Raw genomic sequence first — 7,105 nt, 5'->3', positions numbered from 1 at the left:
TAGCTCCAGTTCCAGACCCAACACCTCTGGTCTCTGCATTCACTTGCACATACACGTAGAAACAATTTTAAATGAGTTTAAAGTGGGTAGGAGGGGCTGGAAGGATGGCTCAGCAGTTAAGAGCACTTGCTTCTCTTGCAGAGGACCCGAGTTAAGTTCTCAGTACCCATAATGGGTGCCTCACAATCATCTTTAACTCTTCTCCTAGGGCTCTCACGCCCTCTTCTGGCCCCCATGGGCACCTGTATTCATATGTGCAGAACACACATAAAGTTAAGAATTAACCTTTTGTAAGTGATTAGTAAAACAGGTTGACTGTTCTTGCAGTTCATACAGTAAGGAAAAGGTATTGGTAAGCTTATTCAGTAAAGAGCCAGTGAGTAAACCCTGTAGCTTTTGTCCCTTCACAGCTGCCTGACTTTCCTTGTGTACTAGCAGGCAACCCCATATAGTACCCAGACAACGATGCATGGCTATTTCCCATTGAGCCTTCATTTACAAGCATTGCGGCAGTCCGAATCTGGCCTTGGAGCACCTGGTTTTCTGGTGTTTTATCTGGAATATATAAAGTATGCCCCCTAATCAGTAAGTGGAGAACATGAGCAAAAGACATGGCTGTCCACATCGATTAAGAAAAAAAAAGCCTATATAGCAATACATATGTAAAAAGCTGTTTTAGCTTATTAATAATCAAGGGAATATAGGCTAAAAACCCAAACACTGAGGGCTGTGAAATGGCTACATAAGTCCTATGACCCGGAACTTATGGTGGAAGGAAGAAAACCAACTCTTGATAGATGCCCTCTGAGCCACACACACTGTATGGCACATGCATGCCCACACACATACATCATGCACAGTAATTTTTAAAGCTTGTTCACTGAAATAGTTAGAATGGAAAGCACAAAAAAATCAGGTATTGCAAGAATGTACCCAACAAAAACATTTTAAAAAGGTGTGTGTGTGTGTGTGTGTGTGTGTGTGCAGGTGCCTTTGGAGACCAGAAAAGGGTATTGAATCCCCTGGAACTGGAATTACCGGCAGTTGTTAGCACTCCATCCTTTCCAAATGCTATCAATTACCTAGCCATCCCTCCAGCCCTGTGGCAGGAACTTGTGCATTAGTGGGCAATTGATAATACGCTTTGCAAAACTGACCCTTTAAGCATGTGTATACCCTTTTACTCAAAGCAGGAAGAAACACGCGGGTGCACACACACACACACACACACACACACACACACACACACACACACACACCAGAGAGAGAGAGAGAGAGAGAGAGAGAGAGAGAGAGAGAGAGAGAGAGAATACACAGAGGCACACACTAATGCACTAGAGATACATATAATGTGAAACTTCAAAAAAAAAAAAATCTCAGAACTCTCAAGGCTCGCATATGTAGTAAAAGGGGTGTGTTTCCACTGTGGAATCTGGTTGGACAGTGGGAGGGGATGATGTTGAAGTCTGAGGAGTCACATAACTGAGTAAAGACGCCCAGACACAGGTCTGCACACGGTATGATTCCATGTGAAGGTTAAACACAGGCAAAAACGTCCGTGCGGTCAATCAGCACACCACTTAGGTTTAGCTGAGGCTTGCAGAGGTTACATGTCAGGTTCCTGCCATTGCCTGTTTTTAAATCTGGTACTGAATACCCCGGTGTGTTCTGCACTGTGTATTTCTGTGCATGTATGTGACCCTTTGATAGATGATTTTAAAATTCACAACTAGCTAGCACTTGTTAGCATGCCATACTTTTATGTTGTCTAGCAATGCACTGTGTGTCAGAGTGTCTAGTTTGTATAACTCTGTGCAGGACTCCTTCATGGTCACTTTAGCTTCAGTGGCATCTAATATGATTTCTTGCACCATGCCCTTGAAGCTTACCACTATGGTATATTTTAAAAGAGAGGAAAAAAAAAGCCAGTAGTACATCTTTTTTACAGATACAACTGTATTTGGTACTTTTTTTTTTTTTTTTTGAAATGGGGTCTCACTATGTAGCCCTGGCTGTCCTAGAATTCACTATGAAGACCAGGCTGACCTCAAACTCACAGAGATCATCCTGCCTCTGTTTCCAAAGTTCTGGGATTAAAAGTGTGTGCCACCACACCAGCTCATATTTATTATTACATTTATTGTGTGTATATATGGCATGTGTGTTTGTGTGTCTGTGTGAATCACTTTTCATGTTTACAAACTTTGAAAACTTCATATTCTTAAATTTTAAGGTTTCTATTCCTTTGGGGTAAATATAAAATGTTCTTGATTTGATGAAGAATCACATTTAAGAAATGTCCAGGAGGTATTCGAGATGGCTCAGCCAGTAAAGGCACCAGTTGCCCAATCTAATAACCTGAACTCAATCCCTGGGACTCCTGACAGGGTGGAAGGAGAGAACCAGCCCCCGAAAACTGTCTTCTGACCACCACTCATGCTCATGACACCCGCATGCCCCCCATTAAATTGTATTTTAACGGTTCTCACACAACCAGTGTGGTCCCACAGCTGTCTGTGATCCCAGCATTGAACTGGGTGGAGACTGGAGGATGGCTGGGGCTTGCTGGCTGCCTGTTCAGCTGAAAAGTTTGAACTCCAAAGGAATTGGTGGAGTGTAATAGAGAACGATATCTGAATCCGCCCTCTGGCCACTTCATGAACACATAGAGGATGAAGGAAGAAAGAAGGGCGGAGAATGAAAAGGAACAAGGGACCGTGGGCCACTAGAGTTCTGGCAATGGTGCTGGTGGGTCCTGGTCTGCAAAGGACCAACGAGCAAAGTCAAGCCCATATCCAGGACAGCGCTCAGCAAAAAGCTGAGCAGCTCTGCCAAGATGTATTTCTCAGCGGGGGAGGGGGGATGGCCAAGTCTTAAGGGCATGCCCATTGTATAAGGGAGCAGTTCTGAGTGGGTGTGCATGGCTTGGGCTGAAGGGTGTGGTCAGAGTGGGCGGGCTCAGTTCAGGCTTAAGGGGCGTGGCTCTGGGTGAGGGGTGTGGCCAGGACTTGTGAGCTGGCTCGCGGAGACCAGTAGTTCCAGAGCCACTCTGGGCCACAACTGACTGCACCTGACAGTTCTTGGAGAACTGGAGACCGTTGACCAGGCTGAGGGCTGACACAGGGCACCTCGGAAGTGAGAAGGCGGGCCTTGACGTGCAGAAAAGGGAGGGAACGGAGGACAGCTGGGCAGGGGGGGAGGGCCTCTGATCGATAGCCCATCCTTTCACAGCGCCCTGTCCCTGCGAAATGTGGCCATCACTGGTGTTGCTGTTTCTGCTGCTTCCTGCTGCCCATGGCGCCCCTCACCCGGCTGCCGACCTCCAGGAAAGCTTTCCAAGCGTACTCGAAGGTTGTCACCGCCCTGTAGTGGGTTGGTGGGTGTGGGAAGAGAGGAATGTGGGGACCTGCAGAAAGGGGACTAGACAGAGACCGATACAGGGACAGAATAATGACAAGGATCAGAGAATTGGGTGGGTGGTAGAAAGGAAGCTAGTTTGATAGGCGTGGTCTAGTTCTGAATGCCCAATGGTCCCCTTTGGACCCCCAAGAGGCCCGCTATGCAAAGAGGACAGTTAATCTCCCAAGGACTTTAGTGCCTCCCTAGGCATGGATGGCCACGGCACGGGGGCCCTAGCTGGGGAACTGCCCCCGTTCCTTGACAGCATCACGAAGCTAAACTTGTCACTCTTCATCAGAAATCCAAACTGAAGGAGACAGAGGCCTGTGGAGGGAAGACAACCCGTTTGCTGGCCCGCGCTGTCCTCCTAGCTCATGAGGTGGCTGCTGTGTGGTCCAGAAGCTGGGGCCAAGGACCTGTGGCCTCATGAGGGCCTAGCAGGCACAGGATTTGGGGCTCCCCACTCCTGCTCCCAAGACCCACTTCTTGTCCCCCTCCGGGGCCCTTGAGCTGCTGTTGTAGGGGCTGGGGGTGAACACCAGTATCTTAACAGGGGCAGATGTGGACCTCACCAGACCCATCTGCAGCACCATTTAAAAATAAAAGTTATTTCTTCAAGCTAGTAGTGCTCTTTCCTTTTGAGACCAGCCTCCAGCTCCTGGCCAACCAGTTTCTCCCAACTTTGGACCTGACAACCCCAGCCCCAAACAGTACCAGGCCCACCTGTGCATTTGGTCTTTGACTCTGCTGTCTCTGACCACTGCAGCTGGTGATTAGCCTTTCCCCACAGTGGGAGGCTCGGCTTTTCCTAAGCTGAGGAAGAGGGTGCTGAGTTAGATAATTTCTTGGATTTTGGGATTTTGAGACAGGACCTTGTGATGTGTACCCCAGGTTGGCCAGGAATGTTCAGTCCTCCTGCCTCAGCCTCGTGAGTGCTGAGACAGCAGGTGTGAGTGCTGAGACAGCAGGTGTGCACCACCATGACAATTCACAGATGGCCTCATAAAATGATGTCAGAGCCCGAGTCTTGTTTGTTTTGTTTTTCGAGACAGGGTTTCTCTGTGTAGCTTCGGAGCCTGTCTTGGAACTAGCTCTTGTAGACCAGGCTGGTCTCAAACTCACAGAGATATGCCTGCCTCTGCCTCTCGAGTGCTGGGATTAAAGGCATGTGCCACTAACGCCCGGCTCAGAGCTGAGTCTTTAACAGTCCTTTAAAAAAAAAAAAAAAAACTCGTGTGTGTGTGTGTGTGTGTGTGTGTGTGTGTTCGTGTGTGTTCGTGTGTGTTCGTGTGTGTGTGTGTGTGTGTGTGTGTGTGTGTGTGTGTGTGTGTATAAAACTTTGAACCTATGATCTCCTGCATGCTAGGTGCTCTACCTCTGAGCCACACCCCTAGCCCCTCACTGGCGGATTCTAGGCAGGTGCTCTACCACTGAACTATATCCCCAGTCCTCTCATTATTTTGAGACAGTCTCACTGAGTTGTTTGGTCTTGTCATAAATGTGTCATCCTCCTGCCTCAAGTCTCCCAAGTAGCTGAGGTTACAAGCCTGTACCACCAGACCCAACTCTTATGAGATATTTGATAGGAGATATGAAGAGTGGACTGGACTCCATGGGACAAGCCCTGTCATTGATGTCATCCTGCTCCTTGTTCCAGCAGCAGATGATCCATGGTGTTTTAGGGGTACTAGGCTAGCCACTGTCTGTGGCCTGAGTTCACCTCTCTGTGAGTTCCTGGACCCAGATTCTGTCTGGAGCTAAGAGGTCTCACACAGACAGGTTAGAATAAGGCGGTAATGGTATGGGGACAAACCCATAGAAAATCCTGGATGGGCCAGTAAAGTCTAATCAACAGCCTTGGTATGGACTATTTGTGTGGAAACCAGTCCATCCATAGGACACTCCCATCAGTTCTCCAAATTAATATCTGTGAAGTCTTCACCTGGTGGAGTGGGGAGTCTTTAAAGCCATGTATTAGGTTTCAGAGTTTTTCATCTTTGGGACCTGTCTCCAAGACCTAGAATACAACAGGAGCTTGGCAGGAGAAGAGGACACACAAAGAGATGCCAGGAGCCAGCCTCAAATCAAGCTGTCAGGTTGTCTTGCTGTCATTTCCACTTGCTATGATAAAACACCTTGACAAAGGCAACTCAGAGGAGAAAGGTTTTAGTTTATCTCATAGTTCCAGCTTATCGAAGGGAAGCCACTGTGACAGGAGTTAGTCATATCACAGCCTTAGTCCTACATAGGGAATAGTGCCACCTGTAGTGGGCATGTCTTCTGACTTCAGGTAATGTAAGACAATCTCCCACATACATGGCACAGGCCAACCTAATCTAGATAATCCCTCACTGAGACTGTAAAGATTATGTGTATGAGTGTTTTGCCTGCATTTATGTATGTGTGCCATGTGTGTAGTACCTACAGAGGTCAAAAGAGGGCGCTGGATCCCCTGGAACTGGGGTTACAAATGGTTGTGAGTCACCATATTACTGGGAACAGAGCCTAGACCCTCTACAAGAGCAAAAAGTACTCTTAACTTCTGAGCCAGCTCTCCAGACCCTGAGACTCTTCAGGTGTGATTCTAGGTGGATGCTAAATTAACAGTTAAAACTAACCAGCATTCAGGTATTTTCAGAGACGAGGCCATTGTTAAGTACACACTTGTGACTGCCTTGCAGACCCTATTTCACACTGACCATTATCCCAGTGCTCTTGAAATGGTCTGTGCCCCCCCCCGTAATTTCCTATGTTGAAACCTACCCCCAATACAGTAGCATCAAGAGGTGGAATTTTTGAGATGTGATTAGGTCATGAGGGTGGAGCCATCAGGAATGATATTAGTGCTTTTATAAGAACCTCAGGACTGGTAAGATGGCTGAGCAGGGGGCTTTCAGCCAAAACCTGACAACCTGAGATACACATGGCAGAAGGATAGAACTAACTCATGAAAGTTGTCCTCTGACCTCCACAGGCATGCATATGTGTACCATGTACAGAAACACTTACACATAAATATAAATCAACAATATACACATGTACACACAAAATAAAGCAATAAATAAGTAAATATTGAAAATATCAGCTGTAGAAAACCCCTTCAGCTCAATTTTGTAATGTGAGGGGACAAATGTCTTACCTCTCCTCTTCCTCCTAGGCTGAGCTGCCCTGGAGAGAGGCCCAGATCCCCTGGAGGGGTAGACAGGGCTAGAAGCCCAGTGGAGTGGCTGGGGCATTCCACTCCACCCACACATGCCAGAAGATTGGCTGGAGTGCACAGATGCCGGAGAACACAGATCAGAAGTGACACGAAAGGGGCTCGTTCCCCCCTACAAGTACGGACCCTCTCGAGGAGGCGTTGTCACTGTGGGGTGCTGCAGTGAAGTGCGTGGGTTTGGGCGGACCATCTCGAGGAGGCTTTGTCACTGTGCGATGCTGCAGCACATAAACATTTCTTGCTCACGGCTCTGGGGCTGGGAGTATGAGGTCAGAGTATAGCGCAGCCAGGTTCTGGTGTCTCTGGAACTACTTTCCAAGCATTAATTTTTACTCAGGTGTCATATGTGTGTGAGTGTGAGCACACGTGTGCAGGTATGTGCCTGGGGAAGTAGAAGAGGGCACCGGATTGCCTGGAGCTGGAATTGCCTGGAGGTGGTTGAAAGCAAGCCTATGTGGATGCTAGGAACTGAACTTAGGTCCTCTGGAA

Source organism: Cricetulus griseus, chromosome 4 (assembly GCF_003668045.3).
Source record: "Cricetulus griseus strain 17A/GY chromosome 4, alternate assembly CriGri-PICRH-1.0, whole genome shotgun sequence".
In the NCBI taxonomy this organism is placed as follows: Eukaryota; Metazoa; Chordata; class Mammalia; order Rodentia; family Cricetidae; genus Cricetulus; species Cricetulus griseus.
This window is presented reverse-complemented; position numbering follows the sequence as displayed.